Consider the following 20,688-nt stretch of genomic DNA (forward strand, 5'->3'; position numbering starts at 1 on the left):
AAATATCAGGAGTATCAGTACTTTTAGTCCTCACCATGTTATACCTTCAGTTGCAGAATATTGGCTGAATGTATTGGAACTGGGGGTTCCATAAAAGTTACCATACAGCCTAGACAGTATATTATTTTTGATTGACATATGAACATTCATCTTGAGCATGTAGTATGTTTTCAATGAGGTGAGTGCTAGATGCCTTTCCATAGCAGCGCACCTCCCATGGGAGTTGAAGGGCTAAACGTTGAAACTTAAAGGGTTATTCCTATTATCAAGATCCTATCCCAATATGTAGTAGGTATTATAATAATATTAGCAAATTCCTACAAATTAGAAATGTAGTATAGTTCTGATAGAGCCATGTCTCTTACCTCATGTGCAGGGCATTTTAGCTTGGGTATCCTTGGTTACGTCTACTCATGTAGTGGATACCTAAGCTGCAATGCTCTGCACATGAGGTAAGACACATGGCTTTGTCAGGAGAACAGTACTACATTTCTGATTAATATTATTATTTGTACTATACCTACTACATATTGGGATAGGATTTTGGAGATGGGAATACAAAGTGGTTTAATGTTTTTGTGAGCAACATAAAGTGGACAACAGTCGGTATAAGAGATTTACAACAGCGGGCATTGTTTTACATTCAATACCATGTAGCATCTTGATATTACAGCAGTGGTCTGTATTAAATCCAGCCAGCAGCCAAGCCACTAACAATAAGAAGTATGTGCCAAGTACATAGGGCAATGTCGATTTTAGCAGAGTATCAGTTTGTTAACCTGATTCAATGGCGGCTTGCCGAAGATGACACATTACTACGGCACAGCAGGATGTGGTGAGCCCGGTGAGCCACATTCCCCAGTGTAACTCCTATGTAATAGCAGCGTCTTCATAATATTGAGTGGTAACGTTGGTTACTTTGCGTGGGCATACACTACCAGAAAATCTGTTAAGCCCTATCTAGTGGGGGTTCAGAAAATTTCTATCAATTCCTCTAGAAAAAAAGAATGAAGCAGGTTTTGGTGGTAACTTATCATCATCTTCATATTTCACTGTAATTCGATGTTCCTTCTTTGAGTAACAGATCCCTTAGGCCTCTTTCACACATCAGTTTTTTGCCATCAGTCGCAATCCGTTTTGTGCCTGATGCAACAGATCTGTCAAAGATTGTGGTTAAACTGATGCGACAGATCCTGTAAAAAAACGGATCCGTTGTACCACGGAGAGAGAGGGAGAGAGGTGGTTTTCCATCTCATCTGAGCATTTGACGGATTGCGACGGATCCAGCGCCCATAGACTTCCTCTATAATAAACAACGGACGCCGACGGATCCGTTGCTGTCGTTTTTTCGATGCAGACAAAAAATGTTCATCTGGATGTTGGCTCGGTCACCCGGACAAACATTTTACGACGGATCTGTCGCATGACGGATGAAACGTGAGGCCATCTGTCGCAATCCGTCACTAATACAAGTGAATGATGGATTGCAACTAATGGGAAAAAACTGATGTGTGAAAGGGGCCTTACCGGCTTATCGTGTATTCACAGGGTAAATGTGTAAAGCCAGGACTTGTACACCCGACTTCATAGTGCACATAACTCTGATTCTGACTCTGGGGTCATGTGCACTTAGCCGAAATTCCCCATCAAACGTGATGGTGGCGGAGAGGTGAGAGATCATCCTGTGACGCTGTGTATATATTAGCATGTTAGCACGCCCACAGGAGTGTACAAACAATGCTAATAGGGGGCAACTGGCTGGGGAACTAACGCACAGAGGACTACTCTCTTCGCTCATTAGCATACGATAAAAGATCTTTAGAAATACTTTTTCTAAAGATCTCTTTATCTATGCTAGTGTATACAGGGACGGTTAGGCAGGGATTAGCAATATACATCCAGAAATGCTCGTGGTTCTGGGTGCTTATTGGACCTGACAGGTTCCCTTTAAGATTGATGATTGCTAAATATCCAGACCCTGGATTTTTCCCACACCGGGAGCCGTAGCAGGAAAGTCACAGCTAGTAATCCTTGATTATGTTTTCCCCTCTATCAGAGAGATTTTTTTTTTTTTTTACCTTTTCATATCCATATGTTTTGTACTTGTAGTTAAAGAGAATCTGACACCGGGTTATTGCCACCTCATCTGAGAGCAGCATAATGTAGGGGCAGAGACCCTGATTCCAGTAGATTATCATTAGAGGACTACGTGTCCTGCTGCCATGTAGTCCAGCATATTCATGAGCTCTGTATAACTGCTAGATCTGCAGCAGAGAAAACATTGATTTAATAATAATAAACTATATAAATAATAAAAAATAACAGCAAACAGCTCAGTAAGTGACACATCGTTGTTATCAGGGTCTCTGTCTCTACATTATGCTGCTCTCAGATGGGGGAGCAAAAACCTGGTGACAGATTCCCTTTAATTGTGATGCATTGATGCACCTCTGTCCTCCAAATATGTGAAACGCGTGGTTGCTGTTTATGTCTCCTACATAGCCAGCACACAAGTCAGAATGTAATATATTATACAGAGCTACCGAGTAATGTTGTTTTTTAAAAAAGTTTCAGAAAATAGCTGAGACGTCTTTTCAAGAAGCATGTGTGTAGGGTAAAGGCAGGTTACGCAATAAGCCTCCACATCTGCTCTTCTACATTTCCAGTGCCACGAGACTGAGAGTAATATTTCATTAGCTACTGCCTTCTTTCTGTGGAAGTCACCGAGCCTCATTTATTAAAATTAGCACCCACTGACATGAGGTTTACCTTAGCAACCATTGAAAAAACCCTCTAGATTTTTTTTTTTATCTTTATTAGGTTTTAGTATTTTTTTTTTTACAGTGAAAGTAAAGATGGTGCACATCGATTCACAGGACCACGTCCAGCAACTGCATCTGAAGCCCTGTGATCTGCCAGTTCCCTGACTGATGAGATCCCAGGCTCCTGCTTGATTAACTAGCCTGGGGCGATGTCTTCATTGTGGCGGGAGGCACACATGACTTGTCAGGCTGGCTAATCAAAAGAAGAGCCGTGGATGGTGGCAGGAAGTAGGCGGTCCTCAGGGCCATGGTCCGGTGACCGCAGATTATTGACCTGGCGCAGGATGGCTCCTGCAAGCCCATTCACACCAGCTTCACAGTGATCTTCCCAGAAAATTACCATTTTATTCTTCACTAGCTGTACTACCCGGCTTCGCCCGGGTTAATAGCTGTTGTTAACAAAATAGAATGTATTAACATTCCCGGGATAGAATGTATAAATAGAATGTATTAACGCCCGGGATAGTAACTGTCTCTCTGTCTTTCCCATTCTCGGTCTGTCTCCCCCTCTGTATATATCTCTCTGTCTCTCTCTCTCTTTTTTTCTGTCTGTCTCTTTCCCTGTCTGTCTCTGACTGTCTCTGTCTTTCTCCGTCTGTCTCAATCTCTTTCCCTGTCTATCTATCTCTTTCCCTGTCTGTCTATCTATCTCTGTCACTTTCCCTGTCTGTCTCTTGCCCTGTCTGTCTCTTTCCCTCTCTTTCCCTCTCTTTCCCTGTGTCTGTCTCTTTACCTGTCTTTGTCTGTCTCTTACCCTGTCTGTCTCTTTCCCTTTCTTTCCCTGTCTGTCTGGTTCCCTGTGTCTGTCTCTGTCGCTTTGTCTGTGTCTGTCTCTTTCCCTGTCAGTCTGTCTCTTTGTCTGTGTCTGTCTCTTTGTGTCTGTCTCTTACCCTGTCTGTCTCTGCCTCTTTCCCTGTCTGTGTCTGCCTCTTTCCCTGTCTGTGTCTGCCTCTTTCCCTGTCTGTGTTTCTCTCTTTCCCTGGCTGCATTGTGAAACGCCAACGTTCCATATAAGGGCGTGGCTGCTCATTCTTCTGAAGTTCTGGTTGCACTGTGGCTCCCAGCTCCATTCGCTTTAATGGAGGCAGGTTTTTTGGCGAATAACTGTAAAGCGCGGGGTTAAAATTTACCCTCAAAACATAGCCTATGGCGCTCTCGGGGTCCAGACGAGTGAGTGTGCAAAATTTTGTGGCTGTAGCTGCGACTGTGCAGATGCCAATCCCGGACATACACACACACGTGTACACACAGACATTCAGCTTTATATATTAGATTCCTGTTCAGTAAATTTTAGGGTAGATGGGAAGCTACATCCTTTTTGTACATTTCATTTACAAAACTTGTTTCCCAGATTTCAAGGGCTCATGTGTATTTTAGTTCTGAACAAGTAAGTTGTACATAACTGTAATCTAGAGAAGAGGCCCACTGTTTACCTCCTTATGATTCTAATAAAGATGCTTTCTTAACTGCAGCGCCCTCCACTGATCTAGGGAATAAAGGGGCCCTATAGCAGCCTTTCCCTGCAGAGCAGAACTCCTGTGTGACAAGAAGTCACGATAAATATCACTACAGCCAATAGCCATGAGTTTGTTGTTTTTTTTTTTCATGGATAAGGATATGTTCACACAAAGATACTTTGTTTTTATTTGGATTTTTAGGCGAAAATTTACATACTCCGAATAAGCCTCCTTTTTATTTCAATGGGAAAACATGTCTATAGTGCACATAGTGCTGTTTTTTTCCAAGTGTTTTTCAAGTGGGAAAAAAAAGGAAACAACATGTCAATTCTTGGCATCACTCCAAATTAGACTTCTGAATCAACAGAAGCCGAATAAAACACCCCATACACAACAAAAAGAGTCAACAAATACACTTAGATTTATAAAGTGTTTTTTTTCACATGGTTTTTTAAGCTAGAAAAATCTACATAAAAACATACCTTCAGGTACAGGGATGTACTGCCCATAGCTGCACACTATCTGCATGTCATCACAATTTCAATGTTATCTGCTGCGTCCATAGGGGGCATTTCCATTCAATAGAATGGTGAAGCAGGGAGCTGGCGGCACCCTACTGCACCTCTTTATTTGTGTGTCTCCTGTGTGGACCAAGCCTCAACCACCATGGTGAGGATCAGTGAAAGGTGTTTTGTTTTTTTATTGGCATAACTGGGGATATAATGCCTTGTGAGGGCATCATAGTGTATGTGTTTGGTGGGACAGGCTGTTTTGGAGCCTGTAGGAGCCCTAATACTGAGTGAAGAGCTGTGGGGGCCATCATATTATGTGTTGGGGCCCTCAGAATACATGTTGCGGTGTAAAGGACATCATATTGTGAGTGTGTGTGGCTCTGAGAGCCCTCATCTCATACTTTGTTTTGAGCTGTGTGACATTATAGTGTGTTGTGGGTCGTCACACTAATTATGGGATTTGTGGGGTACATCATATTGTGTGTAGGGGCCCTCATACTATGTAGTATGTTGTGGGTACTCTCATACTGCATTTAGAGGGCTATAGGGACATCATATTGTGTGTGGGGCAGTGGGTGACACTCTGTTAATGGGGCCCTCACACGAACTGTGGGATCTGATGGATATATCATGTTTTGTGTGTGGGGGCTGTAGAGACCATTACACTGTGTAGGGGGTGGTGTGGCCTCCATGCTGTATGTAGTTGAGCTGTTGTGCCATCATACTGTGTGGTGTGCATCATGATGTGGGAGTAGATTTTATTGTGTTGGAGTTACTCGGGTGGCATCATACTTTACGGGAGGCACTGTGGTGTCTTCATAATGTGTGTGTGGGGGGTATTGTGGGGGTGTCGTGCAGTATGGGGGCATTTTTTAGAGCATTATACTTTAAGCACAATAAGTACTTTTGCTGTGGGGCACCACGATTTTTATGTATGTCACTGGGTAAAGTCAAAAAGAGGTAAGCGAATGTTGTACAGTCGAAAACTGAAATGTTTGTGTACCTCAAATTATAAAAGATTTCAAATGAAACATTAATAGACATATGGTTTTTACACCACACCGCCTTAATGCAGATATTAAAAGGAAGTATAAAAACAAAAGGCTATGTTCACACAGAGTTAAAGAGGTTGTCCATTACTATAGGACAGGTCATCAATGTCTGATCGGCCAGGGTCCTACACTCGGCACCAACACGGATCAGCTGTTCTCGGTGGCAGCAGGTGGCTGGAAATGCTCAGTTTTGGAGCTGCCCAGTCTTCTGATAGTGGCAGCTGGTGGGTATTGCACATCCGCTTCCTAGTAAAGCTGTAGGGGGGAAAAAGTGCAAGAGGGTCTTACCCGGTCTGAGGGTAGAGAGACAGAAAGAGATATACTCACCTGGTAGGGTTGTGCCTGTCACAACCCCCTATGATCGCATGTGAGTGTTTTTATGTGGTTTAGCAGCGGCCCCAGAAAACAGGTTATCATATAAATCAAATAGAAAACCGGTTTTAAATGCCGCGCTAAAAACCACAGATGCTGTAGATAAAGAGAATTCCTTTATTTCACAGTTCTACGCGTTTCAGAGACATCTCCGTCTCCTTCATCAGGAAAAAAAATCATATGACTGGTTCAGGAAACATGGCCGACTGCCGAGGAAAAGAAGAATGTAGTTGTGTTTTTTCCGTAAGAACCAATTCCGGTCATCACTGTCATCTATAAACGCTCTGTATTTGGGACCTAAAATTAGTTGGCAGGTGGCATGTCCGGACCCTGCCACCATATGTAATCTCTCCAGCATAGTCTCCGCTGAACGCCGAAGTTCAAGCATCAGAACCAGCCTGCATATCAATGTGCTTTTTCTTGGAGCCAGTCGCTTGTCTTAAGAAACGTACAAAATGTCTTTTTTTTTTTCCCAAGGAATGTAGCATATGAAATTTGGTATGGGTGTCCCACCGCATTCTGTTTCCATGTATTTTCTGTTCTTCCTCTAGAATTCACAACACGTGGCAATTTATAGCACAAGGGGCCTAGTCATCTGTTTATCATTCCAAGCCCTTACGAGCAGTAAAAGGTGACTAAGAGATCTGACCCTGTAATTTAAACACAGCCGTTCATTTTAATATGGTACATTCAGGCTATTTGTTAGGGTGCGCTGCTGCAGCGTATAATACCAGCTACTGGCATTTTTATGCGCTGCAGGCAGGACGGCATACATTATATTAGCATGAAGTCCTGTTTTAGAAGAGTTTATTTTATCCGTCTGGATTCTATAGTTGTGAGACAGGTGCACTATAAATGTCTGCCCTTAGGGTGCCCAAGGCAGGAATGTGCCCCGTCACTCTCTAACACGGAAGTTCAGTCATCAAGCTGTCAGACGGACAATCATGTGAATACCTATTGCGCCCCTCCTCCCATGGCGCTTTAGACCTCTACCTACTTCACCTACTAATCGTCTTGACTGAAGATGTCCAATTGGCACTAAAGTAGTTGGCATGCTAAGCTATAATTCAGATGACTGCACCTGGCTTCTACGCACATTTGTCAGGATGGCTTAATTTACAAGGGTTCTCCATTTTTACAGTTTTGGTGGAATACAAGTAGGCTGTGTAAATAAAAAGGAGAAGCGACACTCAGTGGGTCGCCTGAGCCTCTTTCTCATTGTGACCAGTGGAGGTCCTAGAAGGCTAATGGCCACTGATCAAATGTTGCTAGGCAATCCTAAGGGGTACTTCTCACATAGCGAGATCACTAGCGAGATCGCTGCTGAGTCACGGTTTATGTGACGCACCAGTGACCTCATTAGCGATCTCGCTGTGTGTGACACTGAGCAGTGATCTGGCCCCTGCTGTGAAATCGCTGCTCGTTACACACAGTGCTGGTTCATTTTTTGGACGTTGCTCTCCCGCTGTGAAGCACACATCGCTGTGTTTGACAGCGAGAGAGCAACTATCTGAATGTGCAGGGAGCCGGCTTCTGGCAGCCTGCGGTAACTTGTAACCAAGGTAAATATTGGATAACCAAGCGAAGGGCTTTGCTTGGTTACCTGATATTTACCTTGGTTACTAGCGTCCGCCGCTCTCAGGCTCCCTGCTCCCTGCACACGCAGCCAGAGTACACATCTGGTAAATAAGCAAAGCGGTTTGCTTATTAACCCGATGTGTACTCTGGCTAGGAGTGCAGGGAGCCAGCACTAAGCGGTGTGCGCTGGTAACCAAGGTAAATATCGGGTAACCAAGCGCTTGGTTACCCGATATTTACCTTAGTTAACAAGCGCAGCATCGCTTTCACGCGTGGCTGGGTGCTGGTCACTGGTCGCTGGTGAGATCTGCCTGATTGACAGCTTACCAGCGACTATGTAGCGACACACCAGCGATCCTGACCAGGTCAGATCGCTGGTGGGATCGCTGGAGCGTCGCTAAAGTGTGACAGTACCCCAAGAGTAGACCATCAATGTTTAATTTAAGCCCAAGATAACCCCTTTAATTAATCTCATAAGCCAGGTTTAAAACTGTTGCTGCACCACGCTACACTAATGAATATGCCCACCATGAAATCCTAGAGGAGGCCATCTTTTGTATTTGATTTACTACCGTAGAAGCTCAGATATGTGCGTATGACCTGACGGTGTGTTACTTATTAGCTTTACTGGAACAAAGGAGTTGTAATGTTTGACTTTTAACATGATGGCATTCCTGCATGTGACACGCATATGATTTTCTGAGGTCTTAAAAATCTGGTCACAGGCCTGAACACAACTACCAGCCCATCTGTTTCCATCACTGTGGAAAACGTTAGCATCAAACATAAGGGTTTGCCCCCACCAAGAAGCAGCAGAGAGATGGCACCCTCCTGTGATGCGTTCATATCATTGGTGCTTCTCTTAAAGAGGACCTTGTCACCAGGTCAGAAGTGGGCAGTTTTCGAATTATATGTTATATCCTCTGCTCCTAAGTATTCCACTATACAATTTGTTTTATTTTGTGCTGATTTTTATGGTGTTTTCCAAGGAGGTGTGACTCTCTTAATTCTCTGGGGGCATGCATTTGGGTTACTCTTCATTACAACTAGAGTTGAGCGAGTCCCTAACTATTCATACTGGCTATACTCATTACGTGTACTGGCTAATACTCGCATATTCATTCCCAATAGCATGTGCAATGCAAGTCACTGGGGAATACTCGCAATGTAATGAATAATCCGAATTCCATACTATTCGTGCGAGTAGCAAATAGTGCATCATTCGGGTTACTCGTTACTTTGCAAGTATTCCTCATTGACTTGCATTGCACACACTATTGGGAATGCATACACTAGTATTAGACAGTATGCGTTATGAGCATAGCGAGTACGAATAATAAGGTACTCGCTCAACTCTAATTACAACCCTTTGAACCACACCATTGGAAAACAACATAAAAATTAGCACTCAATAAAAAGAGCCATCATCGCTAGAGCCATATAGGAGATTCTGAAAAAATACAAAAACCGGAATACTCTTGGAAAGTATGACTTTCTTGATGGAAAAAAAGTTCTTTATTGGGCCAAAAAGTTATCACTGTGTTTTATAACTTTTTGTTAATTATTTTATCTTTTGCACACATTGTTAAAAAAAAATTGTCCAGGAGTAAAAAAAACATGGCAGCTTGGTGGCTCAGTGGTTAGCACTGTTGCTTTGCAGTGTTGAGATTCTGGGTTTAAATCCCACCAAAGACAACATCTGCAAGGAGTTTGTATGTTCTCCCCATGCTTGGGTGGGTTTCATCCGGTTTTCTCCCACAATTTAAAGTCCTACTGGTAGGGAATTTAGATTATGAGCCCCAATGGGGACTGTGATGATGTGTGTAAAGTGCTGTGGAAAATGGTGGGACTATATAAACAATGCATAATACATAAATTAAAAATGTCTGCTTTCTTTCAGAATAGTGCCACCTCTAACCATGGGATTGTGTTTGATACTGGAATTCAACCCCATTAAAGTGAATGGCGCTGCCAACCCATACTCAAGGGTAGCGCCGTTTCAGAAAGAAAAGATCCATGCTTTCCTAGTTCTGGACAACACATTAAGGCTATGTGCCCACGGGATAATGTACCCGCGGATATATCCGCAGGTATGTCTGCAGGTTTACCGCAGCACCTCCCCGGAATCCGCAGCTCTCCATTGCTGTGGGATTCCAGCGAAATAGCTGTGGTAAACCTGCGGACATTCGTGCGACTTACCTGCGGAAGTCCCGGCCTCTATCTCTATAGTGGAGGGCCAGATATTTCCGCAGGAATAATGACATGCAGTTATGTGCGGCTGTGGGACATCCGCACCATATTCCACAGCCGCACATACCGTAGCATTGATACAACACTCCCCATGTCCCATAGGATAACATGAGGAGTGTCTGTACTTGAAAATCCAGATAAATCCGCAGGTTTTCCGGAGCAAAATCCGCAGGTACGCTATCCTGTGGGCACATAGCCTTAAGGTTTCTCCAGGCTCCTCAAAATGCTAGCGTCCCGTTATTCTAGAAATACGGATAATCATCTGTGATCACCTATCTCTAGCATGTTGGTTTTGATTTTTTTTTTAAAGAACATTTAAAAATGCTAAAGGGTTCAAAAACTATTAATTATTTGTGAGGAGAGAAAACCCACCATGTTCTATTAGTGTTTTTCTCCTGATTTGGGCTGCCTGTAGACCGTGCTCCTTTGGGCCTATAGTATGGACGCAGCACGTGGTCATCTCACAGTCATTAAGGCCATGTTACCACTATGAGAGTTTGAGTTTTTGACTAATTTCTGCACCTTAGTTTATTTGTGTTTTTTTCATTGTGGTTTTGAGCGTGCTTTTTTAACATGCGTTTTTAATCTCATTTTTGAAACACTGTGGAATTGACATTCTTAGGTGACAATTACGCACGTTTTTGATGCCTTTCAGTCAACGAAACGCACTGAAAACGCATGTGCGTCTTTTACCCGCGGATTTTCCACATCTATAGGGAAATTCTGCACAGAACACTCTGCGTGCCGGCAAGAGAAATTGACATGCTGCGGACTGGAAAAACGTTCTGCAGCATTAAAAGCACGGTGGGCAGGAGATTTCTATAAATCCCATACATATCGCTTGTACTGTAAGACGCCGCATTTTTGACTCAGCGAAAATACATGGCAAAAATTGCAAGTGAAACTCATCGTGAGCACGTACCCTTGAACCAGCTTTAGGTCAACATAGAGGCCTACAGTTCTCTAATGGGCCGTGTGAGGGCTAGGTGTTGGATCTGTAGCACAACCATAAACAAGAACCCTAGACTGACGGCACATCGGCAGTAGAACACCTATTCCCCTCCGACAAAGATTGGTGATCCAAGTGGACAAATTCTTTAAGCATCTTGTTTCACGTGAAGACTCTTAAGGGGGTTTTACAAGCTACGATATCGTTAATGTTTTATCGTCGGGGTCACGTTGTTAGTGACACACATCCAGCGTCATTAACGATATCGTAGCGTGTGATACTTGCCAGCGACCTCAAAAATGGTGAAAATCGTTCACCATGGAGAGGTCGTCCCAAAACCAAAAATCGGTAATGGTTGATTATCGATGTGGTTCGTCGCTCCTGCGGCAGCACACATCGCTATGTGTGACACCGCAGGAGCGAGGAACCTCTCCTTACCTGCCGCCGGCCACACTGCGGAAGGAAGGAGGTGGGCGGGATGTTGTGTCCCGCTCATCTCCGCCCCTCCGCTTTGATTGGCCGGCCGCTTAGTGATGTCGCGGTGACGTCGCTGTGATGCCGAACGCACCTCCCCCTTGAGGGAGGGATTGTTCGGCAGTCACAGCTCCGCCGCCGACCAGGTAAGTATGTGTGACGCTGCCGTAGCGATAATGTTCGCTGCGGCAGCGATCACACGATATTGCATCCACGACAGGGGCGGGTGCTTACACACTCGATATCGCTAGCAATTGCTAGCGATGTCGTAGCGTGTAAAGCCCGCTTAAGTTCTTTCCTTCAGTGCCACCACAGAGTGTTTCCATGCAATTATATAGTATACACTTAGACAAAATAGTCTGATATAAGCACGGAGCAAAACTAGTAAGAAAATATTTGTCTACTTTTGTCATGATGGAAACACCACTAAAAAGTGTGGAGGAACATTCCTCTTTGATATTAAAATGGCCAGTTTCCATTGTGGGGAGCCTGGCCAGTGAAACCTCTCGGAAGTGTTCTCCTTTTGCATCTACGAATTCTCAGAATGGACACTGTGCTATTTTTTACTTTTGTATCTGTTTTTAATAATCTCCTACATTCCTTATTTCTGTGACATCAATTCAGTTCTGTCTACTAACACGGAAAATCAAAGAGTCACTATGAAACTGAACCTGGAAGATAAGTCTGATGCAAAATCTCAGCGAGGATAGGAATATTCATTTTATTCAATTTTATTAGTTAAATAATTGAATTAAAATGACAACTTGTTATTAAAGTATCCGAGCAAAGGGATTCAATGGTTAAAGGGACTCTGTCAGCAGGTTTTTGCGATGTAATCTGAAGACAGCATGCTGTAAAGGCCGCTTTACACGCAACATCGCTAACAAGATGTCGCTGGGGGTCACAGAATTTGTGACGCACATCCGCCCTCGTTATCGACGTCGTTGCGTGTGACACGTACGAGCGATCGCTAACGATGCAAAATACTCACCAAATTGTTGATTGTTGACACGTCGTTCATTTTCAAAATATCGTTGCTCGTTTGGGACGCAGGTTGTTTGTCGTTCCTGAGGCAGCACACATCGCTACGTGTGACACCCCGGGAATGACTAACAGCGTTCCTGCGTCCTCCGGCAATGAGGTGGGCGTGATTTTCCTGCTGCTGCTCTCCACCCCTCCGCTTCTATTGGACGCCTGCCATGTGACGTCGCTGTGACACCGCACAAACCGCCCCCCTTAGAAAAGAGGCTGTTCGCCGGCCACAGCGACGTCGTTAGGAAGGTAAGTATGTGTGACAGGTACTAGCGATTTTGTCCACCACGGGCAGCGATTTGCCCGTGATGCACAAACGACGGGGGCGGGTGCAAACGCTAGCGACATCGCTAGCGATGTCGCAACGTGTAAAGCCCCCTTAAGAGTTGAAACAGAGAATTCAGCCTTGCTTTTCTTATCTCATAGTCTACTTTTGTTTACCTGCAATGTTAGTTTAAGCCTCTTAAACGTACTTCTCACATAGCAAGATCGCTAGCGAGATCGCTGCTGAGTCGCAGGTTTTGTGACGTACCAGTGACCTCATCAGCGATCTCGCTATGTGTGACACTAAGCAGTGACCTGGCCCCCTGCTGTGAAATCGCTGATCGTTACACACTGTTCTAGTTCATTTTTTGCTCGTTAGTCTCCCGCTGTGCAGCACACATCGTCGAGTTTGACGGCGGGAGACCAACGAGCACCAACTCTTGTGTAAGTAGCGTACGCTGGTAACCAGGGTAAATATCGGGTAACTAAGCAAAGCGCTTTACTTGGTTACCCGATATTTACCCTGGTTATCAGCGTACACCGCTTAACGCTGGCTACATGTACACGTAGCCAGGGTACACATCGGGTTACTAAGCAAAGTGCTTTCGTTAGTTACCCGATATTTACCCTGGTTACCAGCGTACACCGCTAAGCGCTGGCTCCCTGAACACGTAACCAGGGTAAATATCGGGTAACTAAGCAAAGCGCTTTGCTTAGTAACCCGATGTGTACCCTGGCTACGTGTGCAGGGAGCCAGCGCTAAGCGGTGTACGCTGGTAACCAGGGTAAATATCGGGTAACCAAGCAAAGCGCTTTTCTTAGTAACCCGATGAGTTGCTGGTGGCTGGTCGCTGGTGAGATCTGCCTGATTGACAGCTCATCAGCAACCATGCAGCGACGCACCAGCGATCCTGATCAGGTCAAATCGTGGTCGGAATCGCTGGTACGTCGTTTAGTGAGACGGTACCCTAAGCTTTATCCTTCGTGGGTCTCAGCAGGGTGTGAGCTGTAGTCCGACTCCACCCCCTCTCTGGGATTAGCAGCTTCTGACTATGGAAATGTACAGTGAAAGCCTGGTGTGGACGGAGACAGCTTTCCCAGCTCTGCTACATACGAAAAATAAATCAGAACAGCTGCACACAGTAATCTAAGTGATACCTCATTGAACTCAGGATCTCTCTGCCTACATCATGCTGCTCTCAGATGTGGTAGCAAAATTCTGCTGACAGATTCCCTTTAAAGGGTTAGAAGGGTGCTCGCATAGTGAGCTGATGACAAGGATCTTCAGCTGCTCCAAGGTTTTTTTTTGCAAAAACATGTGGTCCCCAAAGGTTACAGAAGCCGGACTGTTTTTTTGTTGCCTTCAAGCCTTGGAGAGAATTTATGTTGGAACCCCTGTGGTCACCCCATTTTTTCCCATAAACATTTCTTTGCTCTGCACCCCCCTTATCTATTCTGTTGCGATATTGATATAATATGGAAGGACGTGCACCCTACACATGTCTCTACAAGATTTAAAAAAAATTGTCTTGCAAAGTTTCAAAATGTCTAAAGTGTATAATCTTCTGTGGTGACTAGAAGCAAAGATAAATCACATGCCCTTAAGCGTGAGATCATTGCTCATTTCCTTTCTAGTAGAATAATACGCACGCATACCATCCATCCTGTGATCAGATTACAGATTGTCCTAAATGTTTACGTATCATAACTGGATAATATTAACAGTGAAATTAGGACGTGACTATGATTACAAGGTCCTCACAATACTGACAATTTGCCAAATGTAAATGATTACTTTTTTCCCTCACGATCACTATAAATGTTAAATCCAAGTGTAAAATTTAATTTCATTAATCAACAGTACAAGCGAAGATAAGAAACTTTGTAAAATAGCATAACAAAGAAAAAGGCTTCTTTCTCCACTGATTAGTCACTTATTCTCATCCTGCACTGATCAGTCACTCAGTAGCTCAAATCTGTCTACGGATTCCTCTTCAGTGAGGGATCAAATTACACCCATTGCCTATGGAAAGAGGAAGGAGGAGAAGCTGGAAGGAGAAAAAGGCCTAAGCTGGTGGTACATTTGCGAGTGACATCACTCGGCAGGACCGTGCAGCTTCACGCATTTCTATGCAGCTGTACGCTCCACTCCGGAGAACGGCAGGCCGTGCTGGTTGATGCTACTCTGTTCTTGCTCGAGTCACTTGCAAGTGTGACACCGGCCTTATCGAGATTAGAACAGAGGGGAAAACTGCCAAATAACAGGGGATACAAGTCAGATAATGGCCAGGAATAGTGTTGTCCTCATAGCTTTTCTCAGTTCCATAGCTGGAGGTGTTGACTATGGGGAAAAGGTGGCACGGTGGCTCAGTGGTTAGCACTGTAGTCTTGCAGCGCTGGGGTCCTGGGTTCAAATTCCATCAAGGACACCATCTGCAAAGAGTTTGTATGTTCTCCCCGTGTTTGCGTGGGTTTCCTTCGGGTTCTCCGGTTTCCTTCCACACTCCAAAGACATACAGATAGGGACTCTAGATTGTGAGCCCCAATGGGGACAGTGTTGCCAATGCATGTAAAGCGCTGTGGAATTAATAGCGCTATATAAATGAATAAATTATTATTATTATTATTATATTATCGGGAAATTGTTCTGTTCTGTTATAGGATCAACCCTCCAAAGCGGTCTATATGTCCATGCAGGTTATAGAGCGTTGAATAAATTGATACCTTCATTTCTGCTATCCAATTGTTATTTTTTTTTATTTCCGTAAAATCCACGTTTACTTATATTCAAATGAGCTGTTTATGATCTATTGGCCAGACATAGATCTCCCCAAGAAACTGCCTCCAGAGCTTGTTCTAAAGGCCCCGTCACACTAAGCAACATCGCTAGCAACATCGCTGGTAACGAACAACTTTTGTGACGTTGCTAGCGATGTTGCTGTGTGTGACATCCAGCAACAACCTGGCCCCTGCTGTGAGGTCGTTGGTTGTTGCTGAATGTCCTGGGCCATTTTTTAGTTGTTGCTGTCCCGCTGTGAAGCACAGATCGCTGTGTGTGACAGCGAGACAGCAACAACTAAATGTGCAGGCAGCAGGAGCCGGCTTCTGCTGAGGCTGGTAACCAATGTAAACATCGGGTAACCAAGAAGCACTGTCCTTGGTTACCCGATATTTACCTTTGATACCAGCCTCAGCCGCTCTCACTGTCAGTGCCGGCTCCTGCTCTGTGCACATGTAGCTGCAGCACACATCGGGTTAATTAACCCGATGTGTGCTGTAGCCAGGAGAGCAGGGAGCCAGCGCTAAGCATTGTGCGCGGCTCCCTGCTCTGTGCACATGTAGCTGCAGCACACATCAGGTAATTAACCCCATGTGTGCTGTACTAGGAGAGCAGGGAGCCAGCGCTCAGTGTGCGCTGCTCCCTGCTCTGTGCACGTGTGGCTGGTCACTGGTTGCTGGTGAGCTCACCAGCAACTCGTGTAGTGACGCTCCAGCGATCCCTGCCAGGTCAGGTTGCTGGTGGGATCGCTGGAGCGTCAAAGTGTGACATCTCACCAGCAACCTCCTAGCAACTTACCAGCGATCCCTATCGTTGTTGGGATCGCTGGTAAGTTGCTTAGTGTGACTGGACCTTAAATGATGTGAGGCTGTTACCAATGTGAGACATGTAATGACTGACTGTCTGCTCTGCTAATCTACATTTCTCATCAAGTTATCATTTTATTCAACTGTCTATGAATGCATGCTCATATGGATGGCTAAAAATGGTTGATCCTACTGACGAATTCCTTTTAAGGGTTGATTGCTCCCAGTAAAAAAACCCCCAAAAAACGAAATAATAATCTTGTAGATATACCGTATTTTTTGGACTATAAGACGCACCGGACCATAAGACACACCCTGGTTTTAGAGGAGGAAAATAGGAAAATAAAATTTTAAGCAAAAAATGTAGTCATGACACACTGTTATGGGGCGAGGATCTGCTGCTGACACTGTTGTGGGGGTAATGTACCCAAATTCTCTACTAAGGTACCCCATCCTGGTAATGATCCTCCTGCCTTGTATATTATCCCCATCCTTGTATATATGTCCACCATCCAGGTATGTGCCCACATCCAGGTACCGTATATGCCCACATCCTGATGTGCCCCCATCCTGCTATATATCCCCATCCTGGTATATGGCCCACATCCTGTGGCACACAAAAAAATAAACGTTCATACTCACCTTTCCTCACTCCACACAGCATCGCTCGTTTTCCTTTCTGTGCCAACAGCAGCGCCTTTGACCTGTGTGGAGCCGTGCGCACAGCGATAACGTCATCGCTGTGTGCACCGCTCTCCACACACATCAGTGGGCCGGCAGACAGGAGGACATCGCGATGCTGCAGGGATCAGTGGTCGGTGAGTATACTTATTCACTTCCCCCCGCGCTGATGATGATGCGTGGGGAGCAGTGAATATAGCCACACATGATCACTGCAGGCTGTAGTTGCCAGGGATGATCATGTGGACCGGCTGTTAATTATGCGCGCATCCCCCGCCCACCTGTCAGTGCGGGCTTTAGGACTGAGAGATGATGGGCGGGAGGATGCAGTGCATATGAAAATAGACTAATGAGCGGGACCACGTGGTCACGGTAGGCGCTGCTACAGCCTGCTCCTGCCTCTGAAGACCCGCTCTACCGCAGCACCCTAATTCCCTGAAGCATATATTCGGACTATAAGAAGCAACCCCAACTTTCCCCCAAGATTTGGGGGAATAAAAGTGCTCTTATAGTCCGAAAAATATGGTACCTTTGAAATTATTTAACAGGGCATAAGTTATGGGTGCAAATTTGGTAAATTTGAAATAAGGTCAGATACTAAGAGTATGTAGACACAATAACCTAATTTGTGTGTTTCCCTGTCCCAAGCAAAAAAAAAAATATTGGGGGGGTTTTAATTGTTTTTAAATGTTAATTTGACCTATTTGAAACGTTTGGCTCTGGAAATACTAGACCAGCACACTTAAGATATGCTACGTCTGTGAAGAACATGTCTTATTTTACACCTACCCAACCTTCTTCCATCCTTGTGTCATGATTAACAGGGTAGTGAAATATTTAGACTGAAGGAGGTGTGTTACAGCCTCTCAAGTAGCATGTGTACTGTCACACCTTGGCACCAATCCTGCAGCCAGCTCACCACAGAGCGAGCCTAGGGCAGGCAGCAAAATATAGAATGAGCGGCGCCGCAGAACCTCTGCTAATACATATGCAAATATAAGGATCTCTTGGGAACCTGAGGATCACTTATTTTTGTGAGATTGCAGATTCCTGTCCTGGCATAATGGCTGTGCAAAACCAGCCGATCTCAACAGGCAAATCATGTTGACGTACCTGTATTATCTTGAAAAAGACTAGTTCAGAGCTGTACAAGCTCCTGCAAGTCCACCACTGATGGCAGATGAGTAAGCCTATGAAGAAATGATTAAGTGTCTTTGTAGACCGTTGAGTCATCCATTATGCAACGTCCTGGATAGAAGCTTTGATTTAAAGCTAAAACTGTGCAGATTGTTCTTCCTTGGGTACGGCTCCTTCAAGGAGGTTTGTAACTGGCTGTACCTAATGTAATATTGTATCTGTCACAATTAGGCAATGACCTGAATACTGACCTTGTGTTTAAGAAGTACCTCCAGTTTTAGCACACCAGAGTTATGGTCATTTTGTGTAATCTCTTCATATTTCTTTTCAAGAGAATTTCCTACTTCTCTGTCTTTAGTGTTTCCTAATCATGTCCAGCACTAGCCCTCTCAATCAGTGCTTTCAAAATAATCTGGTTACACGCCAAGTGGTTTGATTGGATTAAGATTGGTGTTAAAGAGGAACAACCACCAGGATTTTCCTCTGTAAACTAAAGCCAGTGCTATACTGGGGCTATCATGCTGATTCTATACATACCTTTAGTTGTGAGATCGGATGTATAGTTTCTGAAATATACGAAAGTAAAGTTTGTGATTTGCATTGTTATTTGATGACCGGTATCTCTGTTATTACAGGGAAGGAAGGACAGGCAGGCAGACAGGGGTGGGAATAACTAGCAAAACCCGGCCCACCTATTATATATTGCATTAAACCTATCATCAAGTAACAGTGTATTTCACAGACTTTACCTGCCTATATTTCACAAAGTATACATCCAATCTCACAACTAAAGGTATGGTTACATTCAGCATCCTAGCCCCAGTATAGCACTGGCTTTACTTTATATATGAAAATCCTAGTGGTTGGTCCTCTTTAAGTCTAATAGAGCAAGGACTAAAATGTAACCTTTAATTCATCACTTTAAAATCAATATATAAAGTGCAGTGCCAAAACTGTGCAAATACATAAAATTAATAAAGAGAAAAAAGGATGGATCTCACCCAAATCTTCACACCGGACAGACCAATCGCCACCAAATGATGATGCAGGCGGATAAGAGGGTAAGGCCTAAGCCACACGGCGAGAAAATCGGTGCGAGTGGCGTGCGATAAAACCTCGCATTCCACTCAGACCAATTTTAACCTATGTGCCAGCGCACGTGAGCGATTATTTTCTCAGCCCTAATCGTACCGAGAAAGCAATCGCAGCATGCTGCGACTGTAATGCCAGACTCTTTCTCTCGCACCCATTCAAGTGAATGGGGCGAGAGAAAAATTGCACTGCACTCGCGGTACACCGGTGTACCGCGAGTGCAGAGTGAGAATCGCAATAGCCGTCTACGGACAAGAGAGGGAGATAAATCCTGCCCGCCCCTCCACAGCGACGGCCCGCCCCCCGCAGCTGAGGTCCGCTCGCACAGTCGGACCTCAGTTGCATGGATACTAGCATGACACTCGGCCCCTGCTGTGCTGCCAGCACGAGCCGAGTGTCATGCGAGCATCGCACTAGTGCCCTGTGTGGCCCCGGCCTACCACAGAGGTAGGGTCCAAGCAAATAGTGAAGACCTAACCCCTGTCGTGCCCCATGCAGTTGCTTCCGCCCCTTACAAGGGCAGCACCCAAGTAAAGCAACCTACCCTGGATACAAAAACTGGACCTTCCCAACGCGATTCACTCTCAGGTTTTAAATAGAGAGTTCATCAGGGGAGATTTAATAAATAAATATAGCCTGCAATGGCAGGTATATAACACCACAAGGGTGACCAAACAAATACAGCCTGCAATGGCAGGTATATAACACCACAAGGGTGACCAAAAAAATACAGCCTGCAGGGGCAGGTATGTACAGATGCACACCGCAATAGTCCGATGTGCTGGGTGGCCATATATATATACCTGCCATTGCAGGCTATATGTATTTATTTATTCTCCCCTGATGAACTCTCTATTTAAAGCCTAAGAGGGAAACGCGTTGGGAGGGTCCCCGTTTTTGTATCCAGGGTAGCTTGCTTTGCTTGGGTGCTGCCCTTGTATGGGCGGAAGCAACTGCATGGGACACGACAGGGGTTAGGTCTTCACTATTTGCTTGGACCTTACCTCTGTGTTAGGCTGGGGCCACACGGGGACTACTGCGATCCCCTTGCATGAGACTCGGCTCGTGCTGGCAGTACAGCAGAGCCGAGTCTCATGCTTGTGTCCTTGCAACTGAGGTCCGTTCGTGCGAGCAGACCTCAGCTGCAGGGGGCGGGCCGGCACTCAGGAGGGGAGGGAGGGATTTCTCTCCCTCTCGCCTGTGTAGCCGGCTATAGACATTCTCGCTCTGCACGCACGGTACACCGATGTACCGCGAGTGCAGTGCGATTTTTCTCTCGCCCCATTCACTTGAATGGGTGCGAGAGAAAGAGTCTGGCATTACAGTCGCAGCATGCTGCGATTGTTTTCTCGGTCCGATTAGGGCTGAGAAAATAATCGCTCATGTGTGCTGACACACAGGCTAGAATTGGTCCGAGTGGAATGCGATGTT

The 20,688-nt window shown here is 45.0% G+C and overlaps 1 protein-coding gene across 2 annotated transcripts in view; it reads left to right on the top strand.

Annotated features, from left to right (window-relative positions):
- Positions 1-20,688, top strand: part of LOC142311437 (protein MTSS 1-like) — a 204,654-nt gene that overhangs the window by 103,847 nt on the left and 80,119 nt on the right. The gene's annotated exons all lie outside the window — the stretch shown is intronic.

Source organism: Anomaloglossus baeobatrachus, chromosome 5, assembly GCF_048569485.1.
Source record: "Anomaloglossus baeobatrachus isolate aAnoBae1 chromosome 5, aAnoBae1.hap1, whole genome shotgun sequence".
NCBI classification, from domain to species: Eukaryota; Metazoa; Chordata; class Amphibia; order Anura; family Aromobatidae; genus Anomaloglossus; species Anomaloglossus baeobatrachus.